Source organism: Haliotis cracherodii, unplaced genomic scaffold (genome assembly GCF_022045235.1).
Source record: "Haliotis cracherodii isolate W230 unplaced genomic scaffold, xgHalCrac1.p SCAF_2, whole genome shotgun sequence".
Classification (NCBI taxonomy): domain Eukaryota; kingdom Metazoa; phylum Mollusca; class Gastropoda; order Lepetellida; family Haliotidae; genus Haliotis; species Haliotis cracherodii.
In genome coordinates, this window is record NW_027266275.1 from 45448078 (window position 1) to 45472846 (window position 24769).

The 24769-nt window shown below is 40.2% G+C and overlaps 1 protein-coding gene and 1 pseudogene across 3 annotated transcripts in view; both read right to left on the reverse strand.

Annotated features, from left to right (window-relative positions):
• LOC139468148 (protein N-terminal asparagine amidohydrolase-like) overlaps window positions 1-24769 on the reverse strand; it is a 638951-nt gene that overhangs the window by 47114 nt on the left and 567068 nt on the right. The window lies entirely within an intron of this gene.
• Window positions 5580-6184, reverse strand: LOC139468998 (uncharacterized; annotated as a pseudogene).

Below are 24769 nucleotides of genomic sequence, written 5' to 3' on the forward strand. Positions count from 1 at the left end.
CAGGGACATGTTCGATGGCGAACAGACTCGGAACAGGCAATCTCCTCATTGACACAAACGACAATGAAAGTAAAGTATAACATTATAAAAAAGTGTTAAATTTTTTTTTTTTCATGACATGTTGTTATCAAACCTATCTGTGATCAATATTCATTACCATCTCCATCAACCAGTACCGTAGGGATTTGGCAGGAAGGGTTTTGAAAGTCCATCAGAAAACACTCCTCCCTTCGAAAGGCCACAAAAACAATATCCTGACATCACTAAAATCGCAGCACAGGCACTTGATCATAACTTTTAAACCTCCAGTGACGTCATCCTATTGTTCTCCAGTGAGGTAAAATCTCATAAATAGAGAAGTTTTAATATCCCAGGGATTTTATATGCTATCCTAAGCACCTTTGCTATATAATATCTTGTAATATCCCGGGTATTTTATTAATACAACTTCCATTTAGATTGTAACATATGAATGTTCCTTGCTAGAAATTTATGTTGCATTTGAACACAATGTAATGATATGTAAAATCAAATGACAAATGTTTTCTATTTACTCCCAAAGATCGAATACACAACATTCATTTCTGTAGCCCAGTGAGGGTAGGCGCTGACTAAAATACAATTCCAGCAGCAGATATTTACGCCCGTTTCCTCAGGTTTATGGAAAGTATGTTTGTAATAAATAAATGTTGATAAATTTTATTTAAGTTTCTTTTTTCGGTTGGATAAAACACTTCCCTAAGAGTTTTTAAGATATTTAAAACCCTTATCCTTGGTGCGGGTATTGAATAAAATAAAAACCCTTGGACGTGCTTAATCCCACACTTATCAAACTTGATGAAATTTATTTCAGAACATGCACATTTAAAGCCCCCGTTACACTATCAAAAACTTGGTTAAAGTCCATTTTTACCAAGTTTTTGATAGTGTAACATGCCATCAAAAACTTTGTCAAACTTTGATGGAATAGAAACCGATCATATTTCTCGTCAAACTTTGATCAAAGTTTGATGACATTGATTTAATTTAGCCAATCAGACTGCAAGGAACATATCCCGGTTACCCCTTTTCAACCGGAAGTGCATAGAGTCAAGTCAAAATGAGTCAACTATTTTGGACTAACGAGATGTTGGAAGAATTAATTGATTTGTTTCAACAACGAGCAGTCCTTCTCGGGAACAAATATGCCTTTGCCTACCCAGATGCCACCTTCTCAACATGGCAATAAATAAAATACATATGACAACAGCAAACAATTCTTCGTCAGTAGCATCCACCTTGGCAAGATAATTCCCACCAAAACTTTGACGGCCTTTGATAAGTGTAAACAGCCCAACTTGGACCAAGAAAACTTGGTCAAAGTTTTCTTTGACCAAGTTTTTGATAAAAGCTTTTGATAGTGTAACGGGGGCTTAAGCAAATCGAACATGAACCACTGTTTCTGGACCACAAGTGTCACATTCTTTCATACTCTGGCGTCGAATACTGTGAAATCTTGAAATTGTAAAATGTCGGCTTGTCTGCAGCCTTAAAAACGTCTAGATCAGGGTTGTCATCTTGCTTTGTATACCTTGTCAGAGGCACAGATAGTGGAAATAACATTGGCACACACTGACAGTAACGCATTGTGAGTAACCGTGACGTAGGTCAAATTCTGCCTCATCCAAGTAAGTGGTGGAGAGGCATTTATTTTGAATTTGTATTATTTACTGGGGGTAATTGCTAACTAACGAATAAGACTTACACAAGTAAAATAAATAGCAGAAAGTTGATTTATAAAATTTGTTGGAGAAATATATTCGTTTAGCATTTATTACACTATTTGTACAACCTGTCACCCCTATAATGGGAAATGGCATATTCAATTTACAAGAAATGACTTGCTGATGAGGAGAGATGGAATAGGGTTTAACCTTGCGTCCAAGATTATTGTTATATAGTGATGTCCATGCACATGTTTGTGTGTGGTGGCTACTTGTACTAGTCCTGACTAATGCAGATTTTATAGTGCTAGCCCTGTGAGATACCATGTCACAGTTTAACATGAATGCAAGGGTCCACAGGCATCCAGGAGAATGTTTTGGGGGTGGAAGTGTAATGGCGTAAGAAGACATCACAACTGAAGGGAGAACACAACTTATCATTGAGTGGCATATGCTACCGGGATGACATCGTTTGATATCATATTGTACCCTTTGTGCAAATGCAGGGACATAATGTTATATTGCAGCAGGATAATGCCTGCCCACACATTGCTACGTTGCTGTAACAGACTTTTTGAGGTAGCATGACTTTGCTGTTTTTCCAGACCTCTCCACCCATTGTACATGTCTGGGATGAGATCTAATGATGCCTATGACAGGACCAGAAGCTGCCGGTAATGCTAGCACAGTTGGCCCAATCTTTGGTTGATATTTAGAACATCCCCCAGGCAGTTTTCAATCAACTGGTGTCTTCAATGCACCGCCACTGCCTCTCCTGTATCAATGCAGGAGAGGCAGTGAATATGTTCATACTCGATATTGACATTATCAACTAAGTTGTTACACAACCCCTCTTTTAGTGTATGTCGCTCTGTCTCTTGTTACCAGGTATGGGTTTTGTTGATGAATTTGTTATGATAAAACATTGATCAGATGAATGACAAAATATTACGTTGTTATTTTCAACAACATTTATACCATTTTATATAAAGCACAGCTACTTTTTTCTGCTAGTATATAATGCAAATCCCTTCCTGTCCATCCAATATTTTTGGCTTGGCTTAGCAGTGTTTATGTGCATCTTTTCCAATTTTCTTCATGATTCCTTTCTTCAAAGTTCCTTTTAAGGATGCGGTGAAATTCAAAAACTACCACACTGAATTCACACTTCACCACAGAGACAAAGCAGTAAACCATTCACTGTCTCAACTATTTGCATATAAGTATGATTAATAGTATTGAACTTTGAAAAATATTTTACCACATTAGATAAAACTTTCATCTCACAGAAAACTTGCAAGCAGTGCATATTTCCATCTATTCTCAAAGTACGGTGACATTCTATCATTCTATCGATGTTGTACAGTGATATGATTTCACACAATTGCATATGTGATTTTCAAGAGATTCATAATGTTTTCAAGAGATTCACAATGTGACTTCTATTTAGCTTTGAAAAATAATACCATGGACGTGTGTGTTTGAAAGATAAGAGGGTAAAACACAGAACCTTTGCATGTGCAGGTTATGTCACAATCTCAAGCACATCAGTTGTAAAGGCTAGTACTGTGGCCTGGATGACTGCATGACATCTGTCCATGGAAACAAGAAGCCTACAGATGACACCTTGTGGAAGGGCAGTCAATTCTTCCTAAGTGTTTGGCGTAATTGTTGTAGATGCTGTCTAGCTCACCCCACAAACCTAGAAACATTTAAATATACAGGAAAAAGAAGTAAAGCTGTACCGTAAGGCACTGTACGTCCTAAGAAGATGGCAAAATTGTCAAATGTCACAAATAATCTCATGTCTATAACACATTGAGAGACAGCATTTGTGTGTATAATTTGTCAAATGTCTGTACTAACTGTACCATAGAATGGTTCGGCCAAGTGTTTTAGGTCCCATGAATATGTTGAAGGCAAAACACTCAGGAATATGACACCATACTGTGGGTATGGAAATGTCAACTTAACACATGTAGAACATATACTAGCCACATAAAGAAGCTGTGCACGGAGAAAATATAGATATAAGGGCATACCATCCATATATGAAAGATAGGTTTGAACACAGCAATTATTGGAGACATTCAAACGCTCATGCACGTGCCATGCGATATGATGTCATTGATGGGGGCCTATGGACGTGCAATGTGTTACTGCACGTGCATCCTGTGCAGCTGTACACAGCATGTGCAACTCAAAATTCGCTGTCACTTTGGAAAGCATGATCTGTGGTCATTCAAAAATTCAAAACTTCTCAGGCGCAGACACAAGCATTTCACAAGCAAATCATGCCAAGATAGACAGCTGCACAGCGTCATGAAGCCATTGGAATGATCCGAGCGGGAATGAGGCAACAACAGGTGGCAACACATTTCCAATGCCATCGTAACACGATATCGGCATTGGTGAGGCGTTATCAGAACATAAATGACGTTGCCGACCACCCACGTTTAGGACGTCCCCAAGTAACGACGCCAAGACAGGACAGATGGATTCGAGTTACACATCTCCGACACAGGTTCCAAATGGCAGTAACGACGTCCCAGACAATTCCTGGACTGCGCCGTATCCATCCCAACACTGTCAGGAATCGTTTACGTCAGTACGGGATTCGACAACGACGCCCTGCCATATGTTCCATCCTGACACACCATCATCAAGTCAACCATCTAAGATGGTGTCGAAATCATGTTCGCCAACCTCGAATATGGTGGAGAAATGTCGAGGTTCAACATTTCCCACAGTGACGGGCGCCAACGTGTCTACCGGCGTTTGGGAGAACGTTATGCACGCAACTGTATTGTGGAGAGGAATCGTTTTGGAGGTGGCTCTGTGATGATTTGGGGTGGGATAACAGCACGGCACCGAACCCCTTTGGTGGTTGTTCAGGGCAATCTCACCGCTGTTGGCTACAGAGATCAGATTCTGAGGCCTGCGGTCATTCCTTTCCTGCAACGTCATGGCCCGGGATTGACATTTCAACAGGACAACGCTCGTCCTCACACGGCTAGGGTCGCAATGGATTTCCTTCACCATAACAATGTCATGTTACTGCCATGGCCTGCAATTTCCCCAGATCTCTCCCAAATAGAGCAAGTGTGGGATGAAATGGAGCGCCGTCGGCGTGACTTGGCACCGGATTTGAGGAGAATATGGCAGGCCATTCTCCAGGCCTTCCATGCCCATTTGGTTGACTCCATGCGTCACCGATGCACTGCTGTGATTCACGCACAGGGTGGTCATACCCGTTATTGACTTTGTGACTTTGTCGTTTGACCCCCTACTCCATTTTGATCTTCTGACGTCATCGTAACAGATGTCGTTCAGGTCCCGTTGACATTTTCTTATGGTCCGATCATTCAGCTGCTACAGCGTCGGCGTGACTTGGCACCGGATTTGAGGAGAATATGGCAGGCCATTCTCCAGGCCTTCCATGCCCATTTGGTTGACTCCATGCGTCACCGATGCACTGCTGTGATTCACGCACAGGGTGGTCATACCCGTTATTGACTTTGTGACTTTGTCGTTTGACCCCCTACTCCATTTTGATCTTCTGACGTCATCGTAACAGATGTCGTTCAGGTCCCGTTGACATTTTCTTATGGTCCGATCATTCAGCTGCTACAGCGTCTGCATCATTTTGTTCTTGCTGTGTTGTATTTCAATCCAGAATATATTTTCTCCGTGCACAGTTTCTTTATGTGGCTAGTATAGTTAATAAAAAATAGGTACAGTCCAATTATTGTCTGAACACACTGTGCTGTAGAATGGTACAGCCACATGCAACTAGTCTGTAATAGAACACACTGGGTCACGGTAAATAGGTATTGTGCATTGTCCTGGGCTGAAGATTGCATCTCACACACAATGCTAACTGCACATTGCTTGCTGGGCATGACAGACCATGAGATCTGGCGTATGTATATACCTAGTGAAACAGTCTGACTGCCATCTGCCGAGGGTCTTGATCAGGTGGTCTTCAATGCGGGATTGGGCCGCTGTAGTTGCAGCTCCGATGCGGAAGGAATGACCTGAATACTTGTCGGGACACAGGCCTGCTCGGCGAAGGGTGATGTTGAGTCAAGACAAGAAAACAGTTCGTGTAATTGGAATGAATGCACCGTCAACGAAAAGTGGGTCATGTATACTCGCCATACACTGACACCTGATAGTGACGAGACGTTTCAGACATATAAATGGACACAACCACTTGGAGGTAGCATACAGGGAAATAGTCACTCCTTGACGGAAAGGATCTGTCTTGGAAGCTTTTAGCACTGTTTAAAGTTGTCAAATATAATGTCCTTAATACACAGATTAATGTTTGAGTCAAACGCACCATTGAAAGTAATTTCTCCACATCTGAGGTAACCAAAGAAGGCTGTAATACACATAGTTTCCATTACCATGTCATTGTAGGGTCCGAGGATGCCGGACCGTAAACACTCGACGATTGTACAGAGCACATCATACATAATTGGTAGCGTAGTTCTCCTGTCCTGTCTCCTGTCCTGTCCTGTCCAGTCATTTGTATCCTCTTAATAAGGTTTGTAGTCTTATGAGAGATCCAAGGTTGATGTGATCGAATAGTTTGGATACCAGCTTCCAGGAACGTAAACCTTATTCTGGCGAGATAGGTTTTGATGGTACTATGGGTGAGCTTTAGATTTCCGAAACAATATGCCAGGAAATATTGTAGGAGGCCTTCATTAACTGGTGGAAAGTATTCACTAGTCCCACAAAGAGACCAAATTTTATGAGGAAACTCACATAACACTGAAATCCTGTTGCGTAAGTGATACGTATGCGTTGCCCGACTGCTGCACACCACAAGCTGCGAAGATGACTTGCTAAGGCCACATCACTTGAGAGCTGGGAGGGCACTTGGCTGCTTGTAGATCCGCTGTTGGAGCCAAGGAACAGAATTTCTTCATCTGAAAGCGGGAAAGAGCTTCAGCAATGTCATTTGTTTTCCCAGGTACATGTTTAGCTTTAACAATAAAGTTACCTTTTGTGGAGTGACAAGTAAGTGTGCGCATTAGTGACATTATCTGCGGGCATTTAGAACATCCCTTATCAATTACATGCACAGTAGTCTGATTGTCACACAGGAAGAGAATGCGTTTAGTTTTCCATTGATGACCCCATAAAACTGTTGCTGCGACAATGGGGTATAACTCCAGAAAAGCTATGGAGCGAGTCTGCTTGGGTCCATGCAGAATAACCATAGTCCATGGCTCAGCAAACCAGGATCCTTTGGAAGAAGGCACCAAAACCCACTGATGCAGCAGCATCAGTGTATAGTTTAAGATCTGGGGCTGCCGTGATGCTATCCTTGTCGAAAAAAGAAATGCCATTTCATTGCCGTAGAAACGTTTCCCACATGGTGAGGTCTATGCAACACTGTTGAGACAATGTGATCCGATAGTGTAGTTTCTTGACCGACGTTGACAGTAGGATCAAGTAGGAAACAAACGAACGTCCGGGAACGATAATGCGTCAAGCATAGTGTAAGTGACGCAAGAGGGATAACAGTTCTTATTTGGTACACTTTTTTCTCGCAGAGAAAGACAATAGCATATCACTAATTCTGTGGAGTTAATCTGGGGGAAGGTGAGCTGACATGGAAACCGAATCTAACACAATACCAAGGTATTCAATGCGTGTCAAGGGACCTACTGTCTTGTGGGCTACTAGCGGAATGTCCAGCCTCTTGAAAACCTGCAGAAGTGTGTCCATGGTGGTTTGAGCAGGGTAAGTTGGTAAATCCACGGTCAAGAAGTCATCAAGTAAGTGTAGCATGAAAGACACATTGTAGTTTGTGGTGAAAATCCAAACAAGTGCTTGAGATAATGTATCCTAGATGGCAGGACTAGACCGGCATCCAAATGCCAACCTTTTGTAGAAATAATAGGATTCGTTCCATTTGAAGCCAAAATATCGCCAGAAGTTAGGATGCACTTGGATCTGTTTAAACGCATCAGTAATTTCAGCCTTGCACATGCTAGCACCTTGACCAACAGTCTTAATTCTTGTAATAGCCTGATCGATAGTGACGTATGTAAGGGATCAGGACTCTTTGTCAATGACCTTATTGATGCTTGGTGTCTCGTCCTTGTCATGAGGGGCTGACAGGTCAAGTATTAAACGTTTCTTTTTGCTGTATTTCCCGATGGCCAAGCCAAGAGGGTTCACTTGGTAAGAGCTGAAAGGCGGCTCCTTGTACGGACCAACAACATAACCCTGAGTGAGTTCTTGTTGAATGAGTTCGGACACTGCCAAAACATCGTTTCTAGCACTTAGATTGTTAGGACATTCTAGGGAAGTAACAGGCACTGGAGTAACTAAAGGATCAAACCTGTATACAATCCATTGATCAAATATTGCACAAAGTTTCTGTCGGGATGTAGGGAAAGTTCATTCTCCAGTGCAGGCACATTTATTGGTGTGTTGATGGCACCATCTGAGGAGAGTCATTGTTTCTTGTCGTTCTTCTTTCCCCGAAGGTTTGGACACTCGTGCTTGCCGTGGCATTTATCCTGACAAGTTAGGCAGGCATGGACATAATAGCAATTTGACCTCTGACAACCCTGGTCATTAAAGTTATTGCACAGTTCTTTCCTTGGATTCTGATTCTTTGTCGACCCCTGATGTCAGTTGACGAAGAGGAGAATGCTGTTGGAAGTCCTGCTGGCTGTATTGGTGATGGCGCTGATTTATGTTGGTGGGGCTACTTGCTACACTTGGGCACATGTCTGTGGCATGTGTCACGCTGTGGTATACAGCACAAGCTCTAGCTCTAAGACCAGACGTACACAGACTCCATAAATCAGAATCTTTCTCACCCCAACGAACTGGTGTTCCCATTTCGGCATATGCAGCAATCCTTGAAGCCAGCATTTTATGGTAATCATGAAATACAGTACAACCATAGTGTTTTGCTAAGTACATCACATTTCTTTGATGATTGTCTAAGTCGTCTGACCTCTCTTGATTACCTGCACAAAAGATCTGTTTATATATGCGAAACGCATCTAGGAATTCGGGCAGAGTGAGTGACTTGTTAAGCCTGTGATCATCCTTCAGTTGGAATGTCTGTCAGTACGGTATTCCCCTGATGTTTGGTTAGGAAGTAGAAGAAGTGGTAAGTTCACGTATTTACCTGCTTGAATGCGTTTCACGATGGCTGGTGCGACAGTGTCAATATGCGGCAAAGAGTTAGATGACACTGGCTGTCGAACTGTTGCAGGCTGCATGGTGTTGTCTTGATGTGTGGCATCACATTGTTTATCCTTGACGACCGTCTTTTAGTTCCTGTAACTCTCGCCGGATGCCAATCAGATCAACGGAAGAAGAAGGCGGAAGCTGCTCATTGTGCAGGACTGAATTGCCGTCAGTGAGTGTGGTGTCGTGAAAATCAACAAATCTGATAGCATCGGAATTTTCAGCTGATACTGTTGCTAATTCATCAGACTGATGTTCCTTGGGCGTAAAGAAACGTGGGCTGGGGACTGATCCGATATTGAAGCGAGAGGTAAACTGTCCGATGGCTGCCTGGATCTGGGTCGTGACCTCTCTCGTGTTGCACTCTGATTTACTGTATAGAGCTGCATCATCGTCCTCTTACTCCAAGATGCTGGAATCCCATGTCCGATAAAGACGCCCGTAGTTGTGTGGCTGTCAAATATGGGTTGGAAGTCTGCGTTCCGGAGACCAAGTCAACAACATTGACCCTTCCACTTTCGACGACATTGTAATGAGGAATCGTGTATGAGGATTTGAGTGAGTGAGTGAGTGAGTTTGGTTTTACGCCGCTTTTAGCAATATTCCAGCAATATCACGGCGGGGGACACCAGAAATGGGCTTCACACATTGTACCCATGTCGGGAATCGAACCCGGATCTTCGGCGTGACGAGCGAACGCTTTAACCACTAGGCTACCCGACCGCCCCTATGAGGATTAGAACGTGTATTCCGTCTTGTAGTCATGGAAGAACGTTTCTTCGACACTTCGCTTTGAAATGGATATGTAACTGTCCTGGATGGCTTGAAATTAGATTGATGGAGCCGGGATTCAAAGTGACATAATGAGAGTTAAAAACAAAGGTGACAGGACAAAGTTGAACAAGGCAGAGGTCATGTGATCAAGTCTTTAAATAGCAAAACAGACCGATTAGCATGCGCATGCTGTGTAGGTAGGTAAATAAGTGGTAACTACTAAAAGTGGAAAAGGGTACTGGAAACAGGATTGTGATAATTATAAATGATAAGAAATAAGAGTGCATGAATGGATAAGTGATAACTGTTATTAGCTGCACAAACAAAAATATATAATTTACATGATGCTATCTTGTTGGAGCTACGCAACATCAAGTCAGAATTAAGTTCACAAATTACAGCTCTAAAAACTGAAGTGAACGCAATCAGTTCTCAATGTGTAGCAGACGTGATAATGTCATTCTCCATGTTGTTCTTGAAGCAGAAGGTGAGATATCGATGGCTTGCAAGGAAACGGTGATATCAATTTTTAATGAACACATAACGTTTGAAATGTGGCAATCATGTGACATTATCCATGCTCATCGCCTTAAAATAAAATGTCGAAATGCCATGCCGTATAATTGCCAAACTTCTGATATCAGACGACAAGGTTCGAGCTCTGAAAGCTAGACCCATGCTTAAGGAAAACGGGCATGGAAAAAGCGGATGACCTCGACTTCATCTCTTACCAAAGCAAATTCCAAATAGTGTATCTTGTAGCAACATTTGTATATGATATGTCAGATATTAATTGGTTAGATGGTTATGATGTCTTCTACAGCCCACAATTGACTGCAAAGCATAGAAATTTCTGAGATGATGGGTGTATCGGGACATGAAGATATGCATCTGTTAGGTCTAGGCTGATAAGCCAGTCTCTTTTCCTCAATTTCTCTTTGGACTCCATCTGATATTTTGGCGAAGGCACCAGAGATCTCTTGTTGAGGGTCTTAAGATCTATGATCATCCTTATCTCGGTTTAATTTTCTTCGGGACTAAAAAGACTGGGGAGTAATTGCCTTTGGTGTTGTTGGCTCCGGTCAGGTGAAATCTTCAGCCCACGGCATGTGTTCAGGTTTAGATGTTTCCTGAAGTGTAGCTTGTATCAGTCTGCCACAACGTCTAGAATTCAGTGGTCGGGCGTAACTTGCTTCCAATTTTCGGCGTCTGACAGAAGACGCCCTCCCATTGGGCCCAAAGTCGGCATTATGTTGAAAGACGGTAGGCTTAAATCGCAATCCATAGACATAATCAGGTTAAAAGGGTCTATAATGTCGGAGGCGGTGGTAAGGAAGTCAGAACTTTCATTCCCCTCTGCCTCCTGATCTTCCACAGCGATTATATCCCCATTTCTTGCAGTCTGGTTGGCAAAAAGAATCCTGTGAAGACTGTTTCTTGTCGTACCTCCGCCTCAGTTGGATTGGATGGTTAGTTGGTTGTTTAACACTGCACTCAGCAATATTCCAGCTATATGACGGTGGTCTGTAAATAATCAAGTCTGGACCAGACAATCCAGTGATTAATATCATGAGCATCGATCCATGCAATTGGGATCAATGACATGCATCAACCAAGTCAGGGAGCCTGACTACCTGATCCTGTTAGTCACCTCTTACAACAAGCATAGTCGCCTATTACAGCAAGCATGGGTTGCAGAAGACCTATTCTACCCCAGATCTTCATGGGTTCCACCTCGCTTGGAAAGAATGCTTCCCGGAGGGGACAAATTTCTTTTTAGGAGGCTGTTTGGATGCAGACGACTTATTATCCCAAGGTCGCTTTTGTGAATGGGATGACATCTGTCTTTTGCTGCTAGGTCTATAGTTGAAGTCTGGAAACATTCTGCTGTGTCTTGTTTAACTTCATCCATGTCATGCTTTAACTTTCCATTGAATGGTATGGTCGCTGATATAGGTTGTGACATCATGAACTTCTTGGTTAGGTTTGATACGGATCTTGATCTGATCTGGGCTAAAAGTTGTTGTCATTGTAGCCTCAGTAGCTGTGTAGAAGTCAAGACTTAAGACTTAGGAGGAGAGTAAGTCTTCCTGCATCCTGACAATTGAGTCAAGGAGGCTATGGATGAGTCCGACTTGATCTGTCCTAATAGTCATTCGTGTTTTCGGCGCAAATCCTACATAGGATGGTTGTAAAGTTGGAATGATCTGTCTGATTCCGGCAACAAACCAATTTATATATGTTTTGATATCCATAGAGTATCTGGAGACAGATGCCAGATCCTTGCAACATGATGTCGATAACGTAATATTCGTGTCGGGATTGCACACCAACTTGTAGAAATCCTCATCCAAAATTGTCACATGTGGATAAAAAGTAGGCATTAGGTGATAAAGTTTCTCAATTAGTTTCACAAAAGTATAGCCTTTGGTGTAATCTCGTTGGGGTGAGTTATCTATATCCTCAAAACCCTCTACCTCTACCTCCGAGTGGCCTTGGTTATCTCCCATGGGGGGTGGATAATTGTAGCCCTCCGCTTCTACCCCATAGGGTTTGTCATCCTCCGGTGACCATGATTCCGGTTTAATCTGTCTCCTTGTGGCTTGTTGTCAAAGTCAAAGATATTTATTGCATGTAAGGCCTCGGGCCCATATAGAAAAAGAATTACAAATAAGTAGTTTTACACATTTGGATATGTACTCATATTTAACAGTTTGAGATCTAACAATCTGAGCCTAAATTGAATAAATGGACGTTGTGGGTTCTTGATGTCAATGTAGCATTTTTACTTGTTGAATAAGACTCTTAAAAGTTCTATACAAGTCATACTTTGAACTGTTTTCTAGAGTGGAATGCCATTCCTGGTAAAACATATTAATAGATTGTTCACAAAATTGTTTTAAAAAGATTTTGACATCATCAACTTTTGGTTTAACCATACAAAGCCGTAGCCATGAGAAAAAATATATGATGCCCTTGTTACTTTGCCCATATTGTCTAAATGTACAAGCATATTATAAGCAAGTTAGGGGATTAGGCGTTCATGCATTCCAAGAATATTAAACCAGTATTTCAAGCATCTAATTTGGGAGTTGATGTATAACTGGTATCTGCCACACTCGCCCTAGACCATACAATTGGGTGTTGATGGACCAACAGATAAGAATTTTTGACAGGCTGAAAGATGTAGCTTTTCGAGACAATCCTATCGCTGAAATCCCCATACTTCTGATCCATGTAACAGGATTGGATGGATTTGGGCATCATATAATTTTTAAAATATATTCGGAGTAAAAGCTCCTACTTTCTGCAAGACAGACATAACAATGATTAAGGCCTTCTTTGCACATGATATTAAGTCCAAGACACTTTTCTTGAAGTTCTGTGTGGGTAAACATTACACCAAGATATGTATAAATGGCTCAGAACATTAACACATTTACCATCGAAAAACCATCTTTCATTCAGTGTCACCTGATCCCCTCATCGGAAAATGACAATATTTGTTTTATCATAGTTGACGGATTGTTTCCACTCTTTGGTGTAACATTCTAAAATGTTAAGTTATTTTTGTAGTCCAACAACAGAATCTGATACTAAAATAACATCATCGGCAAAAAGAAGCATATAAATTTCTATTACATTTGGGAACATTTGTATACCATGTTTACCCTTAGCCATAATTTCATAATATAATTCACTAACAAAAAATTAGAACAATTTCGGGCTCAAGATACGTCCTTAACGTAAGCCAACAGGACAGCCAAAGAAATCGGTTACATCGCCACCACATTGTACACATAATTTGATATTTGAATACATAGCTATTAATATAGAGTACATTTTCCCCTGAAGATCAGTAGTTCTTAAACAGTACCATAGTTTATAATGATCAACAGAGTCAAAAGCTTTAATTTTTAAAATCGACAAAGGCTACATACACTTTGTGTTTACGACATGATAAACATTGTTGGATTACTGCATATAATGTGAATATATGATCTGACGTTGAGTACTTTTTCCTAAAACCAGCCTGAGTTTCAGTAATCTCATCTCGCATGTTTGCCTAATTCGTAATCCTGGAATTAAGTACTGATGCAAAAATCTTGCCAAGAATACTCATTAAGGATATTCCCCTAAAATTGTCTGGATTGTTAAAAACTCCTTTTTTGTGAATTGGAATAATAGCTTCTGGGGAAATTACCACTGTCAAACATCCTATTGAAACATTTATGAAGAAAAGGCATCATCTAAAATTGGAACATTTTATCATTTCAACCACAATATGGTCAGGACCAGCAGCTTTTCCACATTTTAGATGTATTATAGCATCCAGAATTACATCCCGTGATATGGGTGATTCTAAAATAAGTTTGTCAACATCATTATAACATGAAGGAGAAACATCCATGATATTGTCAAACACCTCACTGTCAGTGTTGAAAACATTGTCATTTGAAAAACACTTTCATAAAATGTATTAGCCACTCAGCCTTTGAGATACTATCTTTTATATTTGTCTGCTTTTTAATGAACATATTTGTTTCCAAAACTTAGAGGGAGAATGGATAGTATCACTCAGTTTTTTAGCCTAAATTTACACAAGTCAGATTTATTTCCTACAGCAGGATTTGAAGTGATTTCTCTTTTTGCAGTAGATGTTTCGATGAGAGTCAGTACGTCTACGTCTAAATGTTCTCAATGCTTTTTGAGCATCTCATCCAGCAATCTTACTTTCGTAGCTTAATGGTGCCTTAGTATGTTGATAGCGCATAATTCTAGTTCTTTTCCTCTTGCATAATTCTAATTCTTTTCCTCAAACAATCTGCAGAATAACATGGATGAAATAATCTATAGCCCCCATCTATGTTAAAATCAAGTTTACTCAAAAGTAGTTGATTACATGACACCATCCTTTCCTGCAGGCTGTTCAAAAACGTTTCACAAAGGGATTCTTTCCAAACAATCTTTTCTTTGAAGCAACCAGATGTTGGCTTATCATTTTGGTTGTTCGTGTTTTGGAATTTACATGTCAATTCTAATGATCGGACTCTATACGATCACAAATGTTGAACATGTCTATGTATTGAAAAAGATCCGGAGAACATATAAAATAGTCATTCACACTACAGCCCTGGTGACCACAATATGTATATTCCCCTTCTGCGTCTCCATTTACCCTGCCGTTAACAATAAATAGCTGGAATGAATAACACATGTCTAACAATATCTGCCCAAATCTGTGTATCACACTGTCATGGGAGTTACGATCATCAATAGGTAGATCTTCCTCCTCACTAAATGGAATGTTGTATTTATCAAAAACATCATCGAAGTTAGCAAGTTGGTTGTTTTGTTCACCTGTGTGTGCATTCACATCACCACAAATGTAAGAATCACTTATTTCTAAAAGGTTTTCTAATAAGAACTGATCAAACAGTTCAATGTTACATTCAGAGTTACTTTCGTTGGCGAACCCCACGGTGTATATAACTACATATCAAATTTATGTTTCTGTCAACAGAGACCAATTGTTTTGCTACTTTAATGCATACAAAATTATCAATTTCTTATGTTATTAACCTGCAAAACTTACTAATTGAATGTTGGATACATATGCACACGCCTCCTGAGAGTCGACCATACTCAGATAATTTAATTGCGGGGCTGTAGAAGACATTATAACCATCTAACCAATTAATGTCTGACATATCATATACAAATGTTGCTACAAGATACACTATTTGGAATTTGCTTTGGTAAGAGATGAAGTCGAGGTTATTCGCTTTTTCCAAACCTGTTTTCCTTAAGCATGGGTCTAGCTTTCAGAGCTCGAACCTTGTCGTCTGATATCAGAAGCTTGGCAATTATACGGCGCGGTTTCTCCGCATTTCGACGTTTTATTCCAAGGCGATGGGCATGGATAATGTCACATGATTGCCACATTTCAAACGTTATGTGTTCATTAAAAATTGACATCACTGTCTTCTTGCAAGCCATCGATTTCTCACCTTCTGCTTCAAGAACACCATGAAGAATGACATTGTCACGTATGCTGAATGATTCCAGTTAGTCCATAACGTCATCAAGCTTAGACTTTCTATGACAGTTTCAATTTTATCAGTAACAGCATCAATGTCAGTGCACATAATGTCATGATTATGTTTCAAGTCGTGAATATCAGATCTGATTAGTGTTACTGTTACCTCAAGTTGACCACATTTAGAACTGATTGCATTCACTTCAGTTTTTAGAACTGTAATTTGTGAACTTAATTCTGACATGATGTCGCGTAGCTCCAACAACATAGCATTCTCTTACTTCTTCTAGAGAGATAGGTCCCAGGTTTGTTTCAATGTCGTTTGAACACAACATGATCTGTGTGATAACCCCCACGGGCAGCACGTCGACAATGAGACGACACCTTTCACGTGCAAGCCAAGCATGGTAATTTGTCAAAACTGGGTCATAGTCTATTGCAGTGATGTCACATCATACACAGACAGAGCTATTTTCTTTTGGCAAATACCAATAAAAGTTCATTTTTTCGAAATGATTGAGTAGGGCGAGGGATGCAGAGAGGTGCATAGCAAATGCAGTAGTGCAAATGAGCAGTCTGAAATGAACATCAGTCCCAGATGCGAATGGCGAGTACTTACTGTGCAGCGTCACTTGTCGAGGTGCCCTCGGGTGGATAAACGAAAGCAGTTCTGGCACTATACACATCAATCGATACCATGTTGATGTCAGGAGTATGAATATATCAGTTATATATATATAAGTTATCTCCTTGCGTTGGCAGTGTAGTAAAGTGTCCTACCTTGGCATATATACTGAACTGCAAAAGAAACATCACCATGGATAGATATGTGAGAAATCTTATTTGTCCAAACACTGTAAACATACTTTGAAACATTAAAAAAATGAAACTTGGCAAAACTGATCATCAAGGTTGGAATTAATGTGTCAAATGTTCTTACAGTGAAACACAACACTAGTCTCTGAGAAAATGGCATCACAAGTCAGTATCTCGTGTGTCCGCCATGTGCATTGATGACTGCTGTGCAAAGTCAATACATGGAATGGATGAGGCGATTGATGAAGACCATAGGCACTTGAGCCCACACTCTGAGGAATGCCTGACGCAGTTCACCTGCAGTTGTTGGCCTTGGTCATTCAGCCGTCTTTGAATCTCGTGCCACAGGTGCTCAAAGGGATTTAAATCAGGACTGAGGGCAGGCCACTGCATGGTTCTGATGCCATTCTGCTGGAGGAAATCTCTTGTTGCTCTTGCAGTGTGGGCACGGGCGTTATCATGCTGAAACTCGTGGTTGCAGCGACGTGCCAAATGAGGTATGGCGTGTGGTCTAAAGACTTTATCAATCCTGCTGTGACACCATTGCCTCTCCCTGGACCGATGTTCTGGAAGACCCCAGGGCCGACCATCTGTGCAAGACCAATTCAACCCCACACCATGATGCTCGGACCACCCCACGAGTCTCTCTCAACAACACAAGCATCCAAATAACGTTTCTCACGGCGTCTCCAGACTTTCTCTGTGCCATCTGCTGTTGAGATACAGTAACGGTTCTCGTCTGAGAAGAGGACTCTTCTCCACTGCTGGTGGTGCCAATGCTGGTGCTGTGTTGCCCACTGAAGACGGTCCTGGCGATGACATGGTGTCAGAATGGGTCGTCGGTGTGGCCTGTAACAGTGGAGGTGTCTGATTGGCAATCGTTGACGCATGGTGTCCTCACTAATGTGTCGCTGGTGTGTCCCCATGGTCTGTCGAGCAATTTCCGCAGCAGTAAGAAAGCAATCTTTAAGATGCTGTCGCACAATCTGACGTCGTGTGGTGTCCATTGGTCTTCCACTATGTGGTCGGTCATCTGTAGTGTTGGTGGTCTGGTACTGTTGCTGAAGCCTGTATATGGTCCTTACGTGGACTTGAAATGCATGGGCTACATGCCGGGCGGTTTGTCCAGCTTGCAATCGTCCAAGGGCTTGGTGTCGCTGATTTCTTGTCAATCTTGGCATGTAGTAGCAATTCAATAACGAATGAATGTTATCTGATCTGGGTGGATTTTTAGCGGGCAAGAACTGGGGGAACACATGTGCATTTCAATTTGCATGGAACTCATGTGCATCGGGTTACCATGGCCATTGAAGTGATGCGTTTGGGCGATCGGTTTTATTGTCATCTGCTTTGTTTTTATATCATCAAATTTCATTTTTCTGGACAAGGTAATGTTAAATTTTAGAAACTTTGACAAAAATTACCCATATATTTACATGACAACTTTTCATGCAATGTTTCTTGGGGTGAGGTTCCTTTTGCGGTTCAGTAAATTTAACTTCATTTGTAAGTTGTTGCCAAACACAATAAGGTCATCCGCAAATAGAAGCAGAAAAATCTGAATAAATTCAGGATGTAACTGAACACCAAAACGACAATTTTGTTCCATTTCTGTAACCAATTCGTTTATAAAAAACTGAAACTAAAAAGGACTAAGCATACACCCTTGCCTCACACCCATGAAGCAATCAAATGTACCAGATACTCTGTTGTTTGAATGAGCACAAGCTTTTACATTACTGTAGATGGATTGTAACATGTTACCCATTTTAGCACTCAAACCATGTTTGTACAAAAGCTTCCATAGAAGATGACGCTGAATAGAGTCAAATGCTTTACGTGAAAGATAACGCTGAATGATAGAATTTAAAACAAAACAGTTATCAATAGTTGAATAACCTTTTCGGAACCCTAACTGACATTCAGATTTTTTGTCAAGTATTGCAGCCCATTACACTAGTCTTCTGTTTGAAATAAATGTAAAAACTTAATTGAGGATATAATTAGGAGGCTTATAGCCCTTTAATTATCGGGAACAGAGGCGTCCCCTTTCTTATGTAATGGGATAATTATCCCAGTAGCCCAACATTCCGGAAAAACACCATTTTGATAAATGCTGTTAAATATAATTTCTAAATAAGGTATTGTAACAGCAGACGAATATTTGTGAAGTGCTATATATGAATATATGCTATCTTCTGCGTTACTTTTACTCAATGACATTTTTACCATCAGCTGGTATTTTATACTATTTAAATCATCTAACTCCTCGTTAATTTTGTTTGATACGATGGGCTTAACATCATTAACATCCATGTTGGAATTAATATCCATCTTCCAACCTCTTAGATATTTACCAACGCAAGCTGTGGGTACAAATTTTAACTCATCAACTGATTGATTATTTTTATCATCGGGTTGATTATTATCTAGTAAAGTGATCAATTCAGCTTTTCTCATTCGAGAATAACCTCTCAGCCCACTTTTTTTTGCTTGAGCTTTGAGTTCTCTTACAGTCTGGGGTTTGTTGCATTCCAAACCGAGTAAATCAATCACTTTTAAAAAATTACTCCCCGAAAAAGCTAAAGCATTAACAATAGCTCCACCGACCATCATCGCAATTGATGCCATATTATATGAATATAAAATATTCAAATGTTCAATAATATAAAATATTCAAAGGTTTAATTAATTTATTATGTCTTCTGGGATAAGCCCTTGTTTGATGAGCATATCTTTTATCTCAATCGAGAATATCCACATAGACCACGTTGCTTTGCCAAAGCTTTCAGCTCTCTGACAACATAAGTCATTGTGATATATAAATACATGTGAACTAATCTCTAATTGGTTTGAATTCTACCCAATCTATTTATCTCATTTCGGTAAGCCTTTTTCCTCTCATAAATAATTTGAAACTGTTTCTTGTCAGCACCGTGACTCTTACATAGCAGTAACTACCTTTGACCCCAATCCCACATACAGAACACGAATAATTAATATGCCCTTTTCTAATTGCAATGGAATGGATTCCACAATAATCCGTCATAGAGCTATTTCCACAAATTTGTGATTGGCCCATGCGTATGAATTTACATCTTGATGTGCCCCTCGCCATTGTGATAAATATACACGTCTAGTATCATTTGTCTAAATGCGTGTTGTAAGCCAAGTCCTGCCCAGCCTAACATAAGCAGTCAGCCAGTCATCACTATTTATAGCTGAGTAGTCATCACTACATAGCTGAGTAGTCAGGGTTTTTAATAGCTGAACAGCCAGTCAGCACTACTTATAGATGAGCAGTCAGGCTGACATAACTGATAAAACTCAGCCTGACATAATGTGTTTACAGGTCATAGTGGCTGATATGCAATAGATCACACCAGTCAATCCCAAAACTATAAATACTATCTCGCGTTTTTTCTGAGTCTCTGACGGTGTATAAAACTGACTTATTGTTGGTGTCTGTATTGGGTCAAGTTTCTTTCCATAAACAAGGAAGTATTCGTGCATGGCAGATTCAACATCCTTAAACGTTTGAATTGAATGTCCTTGCTTACGCAGTTAATAATTAATAAAATCTAATCTCAACATCCTCTGTCTGGCCCATTGTGACTGGGCTGCTTCGAGTTGTTCTAATGCTTTAGTATGTCTTTTCTGCTCCTCTCCTCTCATACTAGAAAATAAAAAATTACTCCCAGAAAAAGCTAAAGCATTAACAACAGCTCCACCAACCATCATCTCAATTGATGCCATATTATATGAATATAAAATATTCAAATGTTCAATAATATAAAATATTCAAATGTTTAATTACTTCATTATGTCTTCTGGGATAAGCCCTTGTTTGATGAGCATATCTTTTGTTGCCATTGCCAATCCTATATGAAGAACCATCATACTGATATCATAACCATTAAAATCTAGCTTGGGTGGTTTGGCTTTAGTAATCATTTTCACTATACGGGCATAGCCAATGGCCAAGCCGTTGACCACCGCTGAATGATACGTTGTGTTTACCAACATTTTACTGTCTGTAACTGGAGTAGTCATTGCCTTTATAACATAATATGAGGGCTTACCTCCAATTGAACTTCTTGTTGTACAATCGGGGGTGACGTTTTCTCTTCTCCGGTCTCATAAAACAACCATACCACCGCTATAGCAACAACTCCTAGTGCATAGGGAGACCAAGTTTTAATCGTACGACTATGTTCAATATTGTGTATTAGTTTTGCCTTCCTCGCTAGCACACCCTTCCTACCAGCTGTGACTTTTAGAGGATTCTTAGTCACTCTAGCTTGTGATTTCACAATCGCTGGTATTTCCTCTTCCACTTGTTGTGATTGTGCAATCGGGGTTATTTCCTCGTTCACTTGTGGTACAATCGGGGTTATTTCCTCGTTCACTGGTTGTGATTGTGTTTCCACAATCTGTGGTGTCACTTGAGTCTCCATTATTAGTAAGTGGGCACGTATGTTTAAATTGACTTTATCTAGCCGTTATTAAAGCGGTGGTCACCGGCGCTAAGAACATTACGTATCTATGATAAAACTCACAGCTTACTGCGCTTATAGCGTGTTCAATGAATGGGTCTTTCTCAAGAGATTCGCATAAATACGGGCGATGTTCTGCCGGGATAGGAAGAAACGACTGTGTAAAGTTGTATAATAACCGAACCTATTGTTTTAGTCATGGTAGCTCCCAGTCTTGACTCGTAACGTGCGTACAGTTTTTTAATTTCTTCATCGGTCATGTTATCAATTTTTTCAGTGGTATATAAATATTGGGAACATTTTCCACCGGCTACCAAAGCCGCGAGTCTTTCTCTATGTTTATCTAAAGATTTATCTGCATGTTGATCAGGTTCTTTGAGCATTTGTTCGATGAGTTCATCGCATTCCATAATGTAATACCTAAGGAGATATTTAAGTCTAACATAATAAAATATGTTGCTACATTTGCTATATTTTTGCTTAGAAGTTGGTATATTTTTGCTCAGCAGTTACTATTTTTGCTAAGCAATTGCATAAGCAGCTGGTTGAGCAGTTTTTAATACGAGTTTACAAAGCTTCGTTTCCGCTAACAGCTTTCTGACTTTATCTCTTTCAAGCTTGGTATAAATAACATCATTTTCGCATAGACATTCCTCAAATGAATCTCGGTCTTTGCAATGAAACAGGGCTACCCATTTGGTCTGCTCTCTCAGATCTTTCAGAACAGAGTTGTATTTTTTAGTAAGTACCCAAACGCTATGCTGAGTATGTCGACCGGAAAATGCTTAATATGAAAGCATATCTTTCTTTTTGGTAAGTACTTTACTCGCACTGTAGTCGTCTATTACGAAAAGGGTTGATTCTCCTTTGTATTTTTCGTGACATACTCGTAAGCAGTCTTGTAAACGATCGCCCAGATCAACTTTGTACACCTCGGGATCATTCATTACCCAATGTCTCTTAAGGTATGTTTTATTAACGGTTATAGTCGGACACAGAATAATGATATGGTCGAAAACATCCCGATAGTGACTTTGTAAAATATCTAGAATAAAAGCTGTTTTTCCGCAACCAGATGATAGCGCAGTGCGGATCTTTAGGTAAAAGATTATTAATAGATTGCTTGCACGAATCTTCCATTCTGTATATTAAGTTGCGCATCCATAATCACGTACAAATATATGTTTAATTTACCAGCTGCTTCCTGGAGCTTCGTATCTGTATAGTAACACCCTCACTGGCATTTTCTATTCTCTGCCCACTGTCTGTGGTTCGTTTTATAGAAGGGAGTTTTTTAATCTCATCCCACTGTTGATATGCTCACATGACTTGACTGTATAGATGATTAGGCAGTAGTATAGGTAATGGGGGTTCTGGCTCACTTCCACTGGAGCCGGATTCATATACCTATACTGCTACTACAGGTAGCATTTTTTATGCCAAAATGACTATGCGATTCAACGATAGTCATAAGATTCAGCTAAATTGACTCTAGCTCACCACCACCTGGAGTCTATGATATAAATTTTTATAGGTAATGATGGTTCTGGACCACTTCCACTGGAGCGGGATTCATATACCTATACTGCTACTACAGGGGGGATTTTTTATGTGTAAATGACTATGCGATTCAACGATAGTCATTAGTTGTATTAAACGAAACATCAATATTAATTAATAATGAATAAAATTTACTATAGCCCACGAGGATATTGGAAAGGTGTAGGAGCAATAAAAAAATTAGCCACCGCGGCTAAGGTATCTAAAGATGTGGCCAAGGATTGGTTAAAGAAACAAGCGTTGTGGCAAATATATTTACCAGCACCGCGTTATATACCGAGGAAGAAGTTTGATATTTCTACGACGAATGAAGTTCATCAGGCTGACCTCTTGTTTCTTCCCAACGATAAGGTAAAACGCAAAACGTATAAATACGCTTTAACAGTAGTGGATGTGGCTAGTCGATACAAAGAGGCTGAGCCATTAACCTCGAAAGATTCAACAGAAGTAGCTAATGCACTGAGTCGCATATATAAACGCGGACCACTAAAATGGCCTAAACTATTTCAAGTAGATCCCGGTCGCGAGTTTATGGGATCGGTAAATAAACTCTTAACAAAGCACGACGTCAAAATCGTCCGTGGTGAAAGAGAGGCCCACCGCAGTCAAGCTATCGTCGAAAGATTTAACAGGACATTAGCGGAACGTTTGTTTGGCTATCAGTATGGGATCGAAATGAAATCCGAGCGATTGAGATCAACCAAATGGGTGACACGATTACCAGCCGTTGTATCAGCGCTGAATAATGAAGTAACGAGATTAATAGGGAAGAAACCATCCGATGCGATTAAAATGAAATCCTTGACTTCCGAATCTTCAGCACCGAGGAGAGGCAAAGAACAAAAACTTCCGGATAGAGTAAGGGTAAGATATTTATACCAGCCCGGTGAACTCGAAGGAGGCCTACGTCGCGCAACCGATCCCATATGGTCCCTTAAGACGTATAACATTAGTAGATTGGTTACGAAAGAAGGAGAGCCTATTCTTTATTATCTTCAAGATGGACCGGGCAGGGCATTTGTACGAGAAGAGTTGTTCATAGTTCCCGACGGTACGGTATTACCACCATAACCATAAGCATAGGTAGTTACACCATCATTATCAATCCATCTCTTTGTATCTAAGGGGGATAATGATGTCTTGTTCATTCTTAATCCATATATCCTATGATCGTAACTTCTTAAAGAGTTCATCTCGTGTTTGAACGTTCTACCGTTGAATAATGATTCTTTATACTGTTCGTGTTTGATATGCTTTTTTACAACATACTTCTTAACACCCTTAGCTTTTCTTATCTCTCCATTATCGGACTTTTTTATAGAATACATCTTAGGTCTTAATCCTACATACTCCGCTATAGGAGTCCCTGCACATTCATCCTTCATCTTACCTAACACCTTTTTATTTACAACGCTGTGCAGTGGATTATCTTTAGGGTAATCGCTCGTGTCATACATATCTATTTTTTCTGCCATATCTTTATACACATCCTCGGTTTGTATTTCCATCAACAAAGAATCTGTGTCGGTATATAACACCTCGCATCTATCGCCGTATTGCTTCTTAAGTTCGTTGTAATAAAAGTCATACATTAAGTGTTTTGACAAGTCGAGAATACTCATACCGACGTACACCGGTCTGTTGAATTTTATATTACTCTTCTGCATATGCAACGCGGCTAAGTCGTTATCGAATATCTTGCTTCTGTTAAAAGCCGGACTGGCTATAAGTTTCCTGAGTCTTTCTTCCTCATTAGATCTGACTAATTTAACATCAACACGCTTCCTTAGATTCTCCATAGTTTTACCGAATACCGAGTTATTCATGAGCTTATACAGATTCTTTTCGAAATCGCTGGTGGCTATCTTTCTTAAATCTGTGTTCAGCCTTATATAGGGCTCCATCCAAGGGCTTTGATCGAACTTAAGAACTCTGTGTATTTTCTTTAGTTTCATACCTAACGATAGATATAACTGGAGATTTCTGTAGTGAACTATATATTTTGTCTTATCCATCAAATTTGGTACGAGTTTTTCTACATTAGCTAACCTACTATTACCCATCAAGGACCGTTGATATTCCGACATCCAGTCTTTATTAACCATTAATCTTTCGGGAGCTAGCGGATAACTGTTATGGTCTTTATGTAA